The sequence below is a fragment of the Lithobates pipiens genome, unplaced genomic scaffold (genome assembly GCF_037356315.1).
Source record: "Lithobates pipiens isolate NorthernLeopardFrog02 unplaced genomic scaffold, aLitPip1_a1.2 Scaffold_18, whole genome shotgun sequence".
NCBI lineage: Eukaryota > Metazoa > Chordata > Amphibia > Anura > Ranidae > Lithobates > Lithobates pipiens.
The window spans coordinates 365,312,175-365,324,732 of record NW_027507758.1 but is presented as its reverse complement, the minus strand read 5'-3'; the positions used below and the strand labels follow the sequence as shown (position 1 = coordinate 365,324,732).

The window sequence follows — 12,558 nt, the reverse complement described above, 5'->3', positions numbered from 1 at the left end:
GAATTATGGTTTTGTCTCTGGAGTTAATCCTAATTTTAATGCATTCCAATATTCTGTTTGCTTTGTTAGCAGCAGCTTGGCATTGCATGCCATTGTTGGGACTGTCATCTACTAAGACCCCCAGGTCTTTTTCCATCCCAGATTCCTCCAGTGGTTGTCCCCCTAGTGAGTAGATTTCATTCATGTTTTTGCCGCCCAAATGCATCATTTTACATTTTTCTACATTAAACCTCATTTGCCAAGTAGTTGCCCACCCCAATAATTTGTTCAGCTCTTCTTGCAAGGTTTCCACATCCTGCAGAGAAGTTATTGACCTGCTTAGCTTAGTATCAACCGCAAATACAGAGGTTGAACTGTTTATCCCATCCTCCAGGTCGTTTATGAACATATTAAATAGGATTGGTCCCAGGACAGAACCCTGTGGGAAGCCACTACCCACCCTTGCCCATTCCGAGTACCCCCGATTTATCACCACCCTCTGAACTCGCCCCTGTAGCCAGTTTTCAATCCATGTACTCACCCCATGGTCCATGCCAATGGACCTTACTTTGTACAACACCCAGGCTTTCATATTTGGGCAGCATGGGAAGCAGTTTTCAGGTGCTATTTATAGCGCTAAAATGCCTGAAAACTGCCTCAGTGTGAAAGGGGACATAGTGTTTTTAATTGAGACAAGTATACACTATAGAGGGATATGTTTTGCTCATATTTCATGTCTGAGGTTTAAAACCATTTTAAGTGCAGAGATACAGACTCTTCTGGTTGTGGCGTGTTAATTCTTTTATCTCTTCAAGTCTATCGGACAGACTTTGTCAGAATGGAAACAGCAGAAACTGTTAAACCACTAATAAGTATGACTTGATACACCCACAGTGCTTATTAGTAGCTAAAATCAGCAAAATATCATGACTGATGGTTAAAGCAGTGTGCATGAGATGTAGGGCTGGTTCACACCAGATGCGACAGACTGCATTGGTTATCTATTCCAGACAAGGCAAAATGCTGTCTATGTGCCCGGTCCACAACACTGCGTTGCAGTACTTTTTTCAGTGCAGCATGAGGCAATCTACTGCCTTGCACTGCACAGCTGGCAATTGAATGTCTGTGTGACATCTCCATAAAACAAAGAAACTGTGCGATCGGAGTCAGATCGCAGTGCACAGCACTGATGTGAACCAGCTCTTAAGCACTTCAATACCCTGGCCAATTTTCAGCTTTCAGTGCTGTTGCACTTTGAATGACAATTGCGCGGTAATGCAACACGGTAACCAAATTAAATTTTTAGAATTTCTTGAGACAGACAGAGCTTTCTTTTGGTGGTATTTAATCACCGCTGGGTTTACTTTTTGCTAAACAAACCCAAGAAGACTAAAAATTTTGAGGAAAAAAAAAAGGAAGCATTCTTCACCAATTTGCACTGATGAGGCTGCACTGATAATCAGGGCCCTGATCATCAGTGTAAAGCAGGGTTGCCCAACCTTTTGAAGAGCAAGGGCCACTTAAGCGACTTGGTAACCCGGTCGTGGGCCACAATGAGCGGAGCAGGTGGATGGCATATCCGTGTCCACTCTGCATTTGCAGAGCGGACACAGATGCAGCCCACGATACTTTTTGACGGATCGTATTGGAGGTAGAACACAAGTCGGTTTATGTCTGCCACTACTTAGAGGTGAATGGAGGGTCCAATTGGTTGGACTGACCGTGTGAAAGGGGTCCAAGGCTGCTTTCACACTGATGTGCTGCGGTTTACCCGCACCACCTGTGCAACGCAGTGTACCTTTGGCTTTCCTGCAGTTTGCAAGACTTTTATTATATTCTGCAGGTTTAGTGCACTTTCAGAAAGCTCACCAAACTCGCAGGTAATAATAGAAGCCTATGGCTCAGTGCAGGTAAACTGCTCTGCACCTGCCGATCAGTTTGAAAGCAGCCCAGTAACCACTGCAGAACAGATATGCCCATATATACACTGTGATTTTAGTAATAAACTGACCTTTAATAACGTATTCTTTCTATTCTATCCCAGAGCAGGAGGTTGCGGGCCACATGTGGCCCCCGGGCTGCTGGTTGGGCACCCCTGGTGTAAAGAATGTATTCACCATGCCCTGTCAGCCTTGCTGGTTATCAGTCTTTTTACATGTGACCAGCTGTGATTGGACACAGAGGATCACATGGTAAAGGGCCCCTGTGGTTGGCCCTTTACTGAAATCTGTGATCAGCTATGTCCAAGGTCCAAACCAGGAAGTGCAGTTCTGGAAGGACATCCATTCACACCCTCCCAGAACTGGAGAGCTGCACTGTAGTGGTCTTTTGGCAAGCGGGAAGGGGTTAAGGTGTCATTAAACCCAGACTATGAAAAACTCTCATTACATGCTATATAACAGTGTGTAAACTCACAAACCCACTGAAGCATTTGTTTTGTGTAGAGCGAAATATATCTGGCTGATCCTGCCTTCAGGTGTCCCTTCCAACTACTCTGTGTCCCCACTGCAGGCTGAGATTGTGTAGACCAGCTGGTGTCCTCTATGAAGTATGCTCCGTTTCAGTTTCCCTTCTAAGCCTTCATTTCCACCTTTTTTTTTTAATCACGACTAAACAGTTCCACATGTGGACATATACACAGCATTTCCTAAGGGATGTCAACATATGGGTCTGGGCAGTTCCTACTTATGGGCCCACACGTATGTCTCTAGGAGCCTCAAGAGTCCCACTGTCCTCCATCCCCCTCCTCCAATATAATCTTTAAGTATCGCTCCTGATGAAGAGGACCATGTCCAAGAAACACGTTCAGCTTGAATGACTATCATATGCAATTACCACAGGATTTGGGATTGATTGTTTTACAATTGCATTTTATGAACGTATGGACCAATTTTGGCAAATTTTAATTGAACCAAATAAAAGTTATTTTTTACAAAATGCTATGCCTCAAAAGTCCCACAATTACTATATATATATATATATATATATATATATATATATATATATATATATATATATATATATATATATTATTATTTTATTTATTTTTTTGCATCAAATATAGGGATGTGGCATAAGAATTTAATTATCTTTCTGATCGGATTACTATGGGGATGGTAGATAATATGCTGATTACATTCACACAGAGACTTAGAGAAATACTTAAATGCTTAGTTTTAATATAAATCAGTATTAAATATAGCTAATGTAATTGCCAATACTTATAAAGTTAAAAAAAAAAAAAAAGAAGGAGGATGCCGATGCTGTCTAAACAAAGCGAAAGCTAGTGTCAGTCATATCTGACCTTGCATATACCATATTAATACACAAAAAATACACATTTGATGTTCAATAAAGATTTATAGGGAGCTTTAAAAACAGAAATGTGATATTTATAAGTGAATTACTCCTCTGAAACTGCTTTTTTTGTCATGTGACTGGCACAGCACCAATCAAGGCTGGCCATACACAGATTCACACTGTAGGGAGCAAAGATTTTCCCTGCAGATACCAAAAAACAAGGAAAGATCACGTAACAAAAAAACAGTGCTACAGGAATAAGGTACTTAGGAGGTTTTTCTTTTCTTTTTAAAAAAACAAAATACAGTGGCATGATGTGTACAATATCTCACCCCTCACATTTTTGTAAATATTTTATTATAGCTTTTCATGTGGCAACACTGAAGTGAACTTGAAGTGAAATTACACTTTGCTACAATGTAAAGTAGTGAGTGTACAGCTTGTATAACAGTGTAAATTTGCTGTCCCCTCAAAATAACTCAACACACAGCCATTAATGTCTAAACCGCTGGCAACAAAAGTGAGTACACCCCTAAGTGAAAATGTCCAAATCGGGCCCAAAGTGTCAATATTTTGTGTGGCCGCCATTCTTTTCCAGCACTGCCTTAACCCTCTTAAGTGTGGAAATCAACAGAGCTTTACAGGTTGCCATTGGAGTCCTCTTCCACTCCTCCACGACATCATGGAGCTGGTGGATGTTAAAGATCTTGTGCTCTTCTACCTTCTGTTTGAGGATGCCCCACAGATGCTCAATAGGGTTTAGGTCTGGAGACATGCTTGGCCGCTCAATCACCTTTGCCCTCAGCTTCTTTAGCAAGGCAGTGGTCGTCTTGGAGGTGTGTTTAAAGTCGTTATGTTGGAATACTGGCCTGCGGCCCAGTCTTCGAAGGGAGGGGATCATGCCGAACAATCAGTGCCACTGGCTATAGCCAGCAACACTTGTATTCTGCTGGCGGGGAAGGCTCCCGCTAGCAGAATATAATAGCTCAGCGGGAGCAATTCCGACATCCACATCGAATGTGTGGATGGGAAAATCGGTTAATTAAAAAAAAAGAAAACAAATCATGTACAGCCTCTGCCTTATAGGTAGTATTGACAACATTCTATAAATTAAAATAAATTTATTCCACCCTACTTGCTTAAATAGGATGTTTGATTGTTTTCATATTTTTGTCCAGTACAGAAACTGCCCTGTTTGTCACTCTAAAACTGTTTTCACGGCATTTCACATAATATAAAGTAGCGAGATCTGAATGCCTCCAAATTGATACCTGCGACACGATGAAGTATTTTTCTCTGTTAAAAAAATAAAAATAAAGAAAAAGATGGCTTGTTATTCTATCATACGTACCTTGTTTTCTGATCAATACATCATGTCCACCGGATCAGCATCTCTTTTTTTTTTTTTTCCTTTTTTTACTGCGTCCAGACTTTTTTCCAATTGTATTAATATCTGCAAAAGGCAATCCATAGGCAACGCTTTAAAAGACTTTACAGGGGCACACTAAGGTTTTAAAATGTTATTTGTGTTATTTTAATTTTTTTATTTCATATTTTTTTGTTAACAGACAGAAATTTATAATAAAAAGATTTTCCAAACAAAGAAAATACATTGTACGGCAAAAACATATAAGGAGATATAGTCCTAGATCAAAAACAATACAGCAATATCAGCCCTCCTAAGAAACACAACAAAGGGGGGGTGGTGGCAGAGAGGAGGTAAAAGAAGGACGGGTGGAAGTAGGCAAATGATGCACCATGCACAATAGGGTAATGGTGTAGGGGTGGCTTAAGAAAGGGAGGAAAAGGGGGAGAAAACACAGCCTTTAAATAAGTTCTACTATGAGTTTTAAACATCCACTAAGGAACCTTGACCATCTGCATCATTTTATCATACTTTGGGACAGTTTCCGCTGTCATACATTTTATATAGTGGCAGCACAGAGTTGAATGACAATTATTCAGTCATGCAACACTGTACCCATATGTATATGTTGTCCTCTGTCCAAATAGAGCTTTCTTTTGGTGGTATTTAATCGTCGCAGGGTTTTTCTATTTTTTACGCTATGAATCAAAAAAGTCAGAAAATTCGGTAAAAAAAAAAAAAACTTTGCTTTGGTTAAAATTTATTGGCGAGTATTGGCAGAGTATTGCACAGTATGGGCACAGAGCAGTTTTTGGGCTGGATCTGTAGTGCCCACAGTGCTGCTAAAAACGATCTCTCCCCCTCTCACTGTACAGATCGGTACAGAGAGGGGATGGAGGAACCGGCGTCATGACATGATGCTGGTTTGTTTACAAGTGATCGCTATGTCATTTGACGGAGCAATCCCATGGTAAACAGCCGCTACAAGCGGCCATTTACTGCGATCCACGATGCGCCGGGTCTTCCGAACCCGGCGGCCACGGGTGTTTGCGGGAGTGCGCCCCAGGGAGGCTATGGCTCGGTCGGCAAGTGGTTAAAGGAGCTGCAGGAATATCTGGCAAGTAATGGCTGTGTGGTAGATGTGAAAACAATCTATTGTATTTTTCATATGTCTAGGCTATGGAGTGGCAAGACGGGAAGCCTTTTCTTACGAAGAAAAACATCAAAGCCCAGCTAAAATTTTCAAACACACATCTGAAGTCTCCCAAAAGCATGAGGGAAAATGTGTTATGGTCTGATAAAACCAAGGTTGAACTTTTTAGTCATAATTCCAAAAGATATGTTTGGCGCAAAACCAACACTGCACATCACCAAAAGAACACCATACCCACAGTGAAACATGGTGGTGGCAGCATCATCCTTCGGGGCTGTTTTTCTTCAGCTGGAACAGGGGCCTTAGTTAAGGTAGAGGCAATTATGAACAGTTCCAAATACCAGTCAATATTGGCACAAAACATTCAGGCTTCTGCTAGAAAGCTGAAGAGGGCTGTGCACAGGAGATGCCCTCGCAATCTGACAGATTTGGAGTGTTTTTGCAAAGAAGAGTGGGCAAATATTGCCAAGTAAAGATGTGCCATGCTGATAAGACTCATACCCAAAAAGACCGAGTGCTGCAATAAAATCAAAAGATGTTTCAACAAAGTATAAGTATATGGGTGTGCACACTTATGCAGCCATATTGGTTACTTCTCTTCATCTAAAAGATTTCAATTTGATGTTCAACTGAGTTGTACAGTTTATAGGTCATATTAAAAAGGTGGAAAAAGTTCTGATATGATTTATTTTTGTCTTTTTTTTTTATATCACAGAAACCTGACATTTTAACAGGGGTGTGTAGACGTTTGATATTGTGTGTGTGTTTTAGGTATGCTGTGTGAATAGGAACACACAAAAAAAAAAAGTATATTGGGGTTTTCTTAAAGTTGACTGCAAAAATGGAAATCCATTTTAAGACATGTTATGTCCTTTAACCACCTCAGTACAGGACATTTTCACCCCCTTCCTGCCCAGGCCAATATTCAGCTTTCAGCACTGTCACACTGAATGACAATTGCACAGTCATGCGATATTGTACCCAAATTAAATTAAATATCCCTTTTTTTCCTCAGTTTAGGCCGATATGTATGTATTCTACATATTTTTGGTTAAAAAAAAATCTCAATAAGCGTATATTGATTGGTTTGTGCAAAAGTTATAGCATCTACAAAATAGGGGATAGATTTATGTAATTTTTATTTTTATTTTTTATTTTTTTACGAGAGATCTGCGATTTTTATTGTGACTGACATTGCGGTAGACAAATTGAACATTTTTTACACTATTTTGGGACCATTGACATTTATAAAGCGATCAGGAATTATTATAAATTATTATTCAGGATTTATATAGCACCAACAGTTTGCGCAGCGCTTTACAACAAGAGGGCAGACAGTACACTTACAATACAAATCAATACAGGAGGGATCAGAGGCCCCTGCTCGTTAGAGCTTACAATCTAGAAGTGATATAAAGATGCACTGATTTACTGTATAAATGTCACTGGCAGGGAAGGGGTTAACAGCAGGGGGCACTGAAGGACTTAAATGTGTTTCCTAGAGAGTGATTCGAACTGTGGGGGAGGGGACTGATGAGGGAAGGAGACCGATCGGTGTTCCTATATACAAGGAACATACGATCAGTTCACCTCTCCCCAGGCAGGACGTGGGTCTGTGTGTTTACACACACAGATCCACGCCCCTGCTCTGTGATGAGCAATCACAGGTGCCCAGCAGACAGCGCGACCGCCAGGCACGCGCAACGGGACCCCAATGATGTGGCAAGCGCTCTCCACAATGCCGGGAAGCCTATGATTAAGCACCCAGCTGTGGTGCGATACATGTAAGCCTCGTCTTGTCCTGTTCCTCTGGATTGACATGATCGTTTGTGACTATTTGGATTTTATCTGACGTCACAAAAGGTGTCTTAATGGGAGTATGGCCGTCCAGCCATTTTTTCTTCTTTCTAGAAAAATTCATGGAGTTCCCCTCTGCGATGCTTATATATTGAGCTATTGTTGTGACAAGTACATCAAAAACGGCTATACTGGCAATATGGAGGTAAATAAGATGTCTAATATTAGAGTAAATTATTACTGGAGTCACATGTGTGTTAGATCTTTGAAACAATACAGCAACATTTGCCTTAAGGTTCTCTGAAACTGATATTGTATACATTTCCATTGGACTCCCAACATCTCAAAATTGCTTCTCTGACTGTAAAACTCCACCTCTCTTCACAGAAGAGGCTATTCCAAAAAATCTCTCCTTGTTCTGTCAGTCATTGATATTTGTCACACTACCGTGAGACAGATTTCTACAACACTCTTTATGAATTCCAGGGTTTATTATTTACATTCATCCTACCTGCATTTATCCAGGAATGTGGAACTGTTCTCAGTCCTTGTCTACAACTGTAGACAAGCTGAATGCAATCAAATGTTTTTTCACTAAGCTTGGTACGGGATATCAACTTTTTATCCACGGGGAGAGAAAAGCAAAGGTAATAGGGTATTTCTGCAATGTTTCTCTGTATACCTAAACAGATTAAAATAGGGCTTACACTATAAAAGTACTGTACAGTTATACTTTAACTATAAAAGAAATGTCCATTGTGAAAGCTGGGATCCCTACACCTTGCGCACAGCTTTCCCGGAGTGCATACTGTAATATATTAACACAGGGCTCAAAATTTGAAGTCCTAAGCTACTAGCAAGGCCTTAATGCGGAGTCCAACCCCAAAAGTGGAACTTCCACTTTAAGCACTCCTCGCCCCCTTACATGCTACATTGGGCATGTCATTTTTTTTTGGGGGGGGGGGAGTGGGTACCTAATTTTGAGAGGGACTTCCTGTCCCACTTCCTCCTACCGTCTTCAGGCTGCCTAGGTGACTCCTCCCTCAGCAATCTTCTGGGACATGTCACAGGTCCTAGAAGATTGCCTATCCACTCGGAGAGCGCACCGTGATTTGTGCATGCTCAGTGCCCGCCTGGCCATGAAGCTACCAGCTGTCATGGCGGAGTGGCAACAGTTGCTATGGTGGCGCCGAGGAGGAGGGGGAGAGGAGCAGGGATTCGGGCGGCCGCATCACTGTCCTGTGGGACAGGTGAGTGTCTGTTTATTAAAAGACAGCAACTACACTTTTGTAGCTGCTGACTTTTAATAAACTGCAAAAAGCCTGGAACTCCGCTTTAAAAGTTACTCGCCACTAGGTGCCCCACCCAACCCCTACCCTGCTTCATCCTTAAACACGCCCTCGTAAATTATCTCATGAAAGGACACTGTTAAATGTATTATGCAGAATTAAAGTGGAGTGCCACCCTCAAAATTTTTTGGGGAAAAGTCAGCAGCTACAAACACTGAGGCCAATCTGCCAATCAGTTCGGGTGCAGGCACCATCATTGTACCTAAGGGAAACTAGTAGTGGAGCCTACAGGCTTCACAGCCGGTTTCCTACTGTGAATGTCATGCAGCACTTTCTGAATGGCCCTGCCATCTTCTGGGACACACACAGGTCCCAGAAGGCAGGGAGGGGAGGAGGAGGATGGGCTCGCCACAGAAGAGGACATGGCGTACTGCGCCGTGGTAGGACGGAAGTACACTATGTACTTTTAAAAATGTAAGAAAAAAATAGATATCCAAAAACGAGGGGTGGTCTTTAGTTTAAGACCACCTTGTGAAAGTGGGTGGAACTCTGCTTTAAGGTACAAAAATAAAACAATTTTATCAATGCTCACCGGTGCCCATCAATGTCACCTTATCAGTGCAGTCTATCCAGTGCCCATCATGTTGATGGGGACAAGGGCCTCTTCCTGACAACCCTGGCCTTCGGGGTCTACGGACAGAGGGCTTATCAGAATCCAGAGGCACCCTTTAACAAGGTGGCCCCAGATCCTGCCCCCCCCCCCATGTGAATGAGTGTGGAGGTGCATTGTACCGCTTACCCATTCACCAAAAAAAAGTAATGTGACAAAAGGCAAGAGTTTTTGACAAGTCCTCCTTCCTACTCCGGACTTCTTCCCACTTCTTCCTCCAGTCTTCTTTGTTTCCTTTCAGGTGTTCTTCCTCCGCCTCTGCTCCTGCCGCAGACCGGAAGAGGAAGCGGGACAAGGAGAAGCCCAAAAGAGGAAGCGGGACAAGGAGAAGCCCAAAAGAGGAAGCGGGACAAGGAGAAGCCCAAAAGAGGAAGCGGGACAAGGAGAAGCCCAAAAGAGGAAGCGGGACAAGGAGAAGCCCAGAAGCAAGGGGCACAAGGAGAAGCCCAGAAGCAAGGGGGACAAGGAGAATCCCAAAAGCAAGGGGGACAAGGAGAATCCCAAAAGCAAGGGGCACAAGGAGAAGCCCAAAAGCAAGGGGGACAAGGAGAAGCCCAAAAGCAAGGGGGACAAGGAGAAGCCCAAAAGCAAGGGGGACAAGGAGAAGCCCGAAAGAGGAAGGGGGACAAGGAGAAGCCCGAAAGAGGAAGGGGGACAAGGAGAAGCCCGAAAGAGGAAGGGGGACAAGGAGAAGCCCGAAAGAGGAAGGGGGACAAGGAGAAGCCCGAAAAAGGAAGGGGGACAAGGAGAAGCCCGAAAAAGGAAGGGGGACAAGGAGAAGCCCGAAAGAGGAAGGGGGACAAGGAGAAGCCCGAAAGAGGAAGGGGGACAAGGAGAAGCCCGAAAGAGGAAGGGGGACAAGGAGAAGCCCGAAAGAGGAAGGGGGACAAGGAGAAGCCCGAAAGAGGAAGGGGGACAAGGAGAAGCCCGAAAGAGGAAGGGGGACAAGGAGAAGCCCGAAAGAGGAAGGGGGACAAGGAGAAGCCCGAAAGAGGAAGGGGGACAAGGAGAAGCCCGAAAGAGGAAGGGGGACAAGGAGAAGCCCGAAAGAGGAAGGGGGACAAGGAGAAGCCCGAAAGAGGAAGGGGGACAAGGAGAAGCCCGAAAGAGGAAGGGGGACAAGGAGAAGCCCGAAAGAGGAAGGGGGACAAGGAGAAGCCCGAAAGAGGAAGGGGGACAAGGAGAAGCCCGAAAGAGGAAGGGGGACAAGGAGAAGCCCGAAAGAGGAAGGGGGACAAGGAGAAGCCCGAAAGAGGAAGGGGGACAAGGAGAAGCCCGAAAGAGGAAGGGGGACAAGGAGAAGCCCAGAAGAGGAAGGGGGGCAAGGAGAAGCCCGGAAGAGGAAGGGGGGCAAGGAGAAGCCCAGAAGAGGAAGGGGGGCAAGGAGAAGCCCAGAAGAGGAAGGGGGGGCAAGGAGAAGCCCAGAAGAGGAAGGGGGGGCAAGGAGAAGCCCAGAAGAGGAAGGGGGCAAGGAGAAGAGGAAGGGGGGCAAGGAGAAGAGGAAGGGGGCAAGGAGAAGAGGAAGGGGGACAAGGAGAAGCCCAGAAGGGGGACAAGTAGAAGCCAGAAAGAGGAATGGGGACAAGGAGAAGCCAGAAAGAGGAATGGGGACAAGGAGAAGCCAGAAAGAGGAATGGGGACAAGGAGAAGCCAGAAAGAGGAAGGGGGACAAGGAGAAGCCAGAAAGAGGAAGGGGGACAAGGAGAAGCCAGAAAGAGGAAGGGGGACAAGGAGAAGCCAGAAAGAGGAAGGGGGACAAGGAGAAGCCAGAAAGAGGAAGGGGGACAAGGAGAAGCCAGAAAGAGGAAGGGGGACAAGGAGAAGCCAGAAAAAGGAAGGGGGACAAGGAGAAGCCCGAAAAAGGAAGGGGGACAAGGAGAAGCCCGAAAGAGGAAGGGGGACAAGGAGAAGCCCGAAAGAGGAAGGGGGACAAGGAGAAGCCCGAAAGAGGAAGGGGGACAAGGAGAAGCCCGAAAGAGGAAGGGGGACAAGGAGAAGCCCGAAAGAGGAAGGGGGACAAGGAGAAGCCCGAAAGAGGAAGGGGGACAAGGAGAAGCCCGAAAGAGGAAGGGGGACAAGGAGAAGCCCGAAAGAGGAAGGGGGACAAGGAGAAGCCCGAAAGAGGAAGGGGGACAAGGAGAAGCCCGAAAGAGGAAGGGGGACAAGGAGAAGCCCGAAAGAGGAAGGGGGACAAGGAGAAGCCCGAAAGAGGAAGGGGGACAAGGAGAAGCCCGAAAGAGGAAGGGGGACAAGGAGAAGCCCAGAAGAGGAAGGGGGGCAAGGAGAAGCCCGGAAGAGGAAGGGGGGCAAGGAGAAGCCCAGAAGAGGAAGGGGGGCAAGGAGAAGCCCAGAAGAGGAAGGGGGGGGCAAGGAGAAGCCCAGAAGAGGAAGGGGGGGCAAGGAGAAGCCCAGAAGAGGAAGGGGGCAAGGAGAAGAGGAAGGGGGGCAAGGAGAAGAGGAAGGGGGCAAGGAGAAGAGGAAGGGGGACAAGGAGAAGCCCAGAAGGGGGACAAGTAGAAGCCAGAAAGAGGAATGGGGACAAGGAGAAGCCAGAAAGAGGAATGGGGACAAGGAGAAGCCAGAAAGAGGAATGGGGACAAGGAGAAGCCAGAAAGAGGAAGGGGGACAAGGAGAAGCCAGAAAGAGGAAGGGGGACAAGGAGAAGCCAGAAAGAGGAAGGGGGACAAGGAGAAGCCAGAAAGAGGAAGGGGGACAAGGAGAAGCCAGAAAGAGGAAGGGGGACAAGGAGAAGCCAGAAAGAGGAAGGGGGACAAGGAGAAGCCCGGAGGAGGAAGAAGAGGAACAAGGAGAAGCCCGGAAGAGGAAGAAGCGGGAAAAGGAGAAGCCCGGAGGAGGAAGAAGCGGGACAAGCAGAAGCCCGGAGGAGGAAGAAGCGGGACAAGGAGAAACCCGGAGGAGGAAGAAGCGGGACAAGGAGAAGCCCAGAGGAGGAAGAAGCGGGACAAGGAGAAGCCCAGAGGAGGAAGAAGCGGGACAAGGAGAA

General features: G+C 45.4%; 1 protein-coding gene across 2 annotated transcripts in view; it reads right to left on the bottom strand.

Annotated features, from left to right (window-relative positions):
- The window catches only part of TNK2 (tyrosine kinase non receptor 2), a 296,608-nt gene that overhangs the window by 281,845 nt on the left and 2,205 nt on the right, over positions 1-12,558 (bottom strand). The window contains exon 2 of one of the 2 annotated variants that reach the window (XM_077487599.1): positions 4,631-4,732. The exons of the other annotated variant lie outside the window; for it this stretch is intronic. The gene's annotated coding sequence lies outside the window, so the exon portion shown is untranslated. The remainder of the gene's footprint in view (positions 1-4,630; positions 4,733-12,558) is intronic. 2 annotated transcript variants of the gene reach the window in all.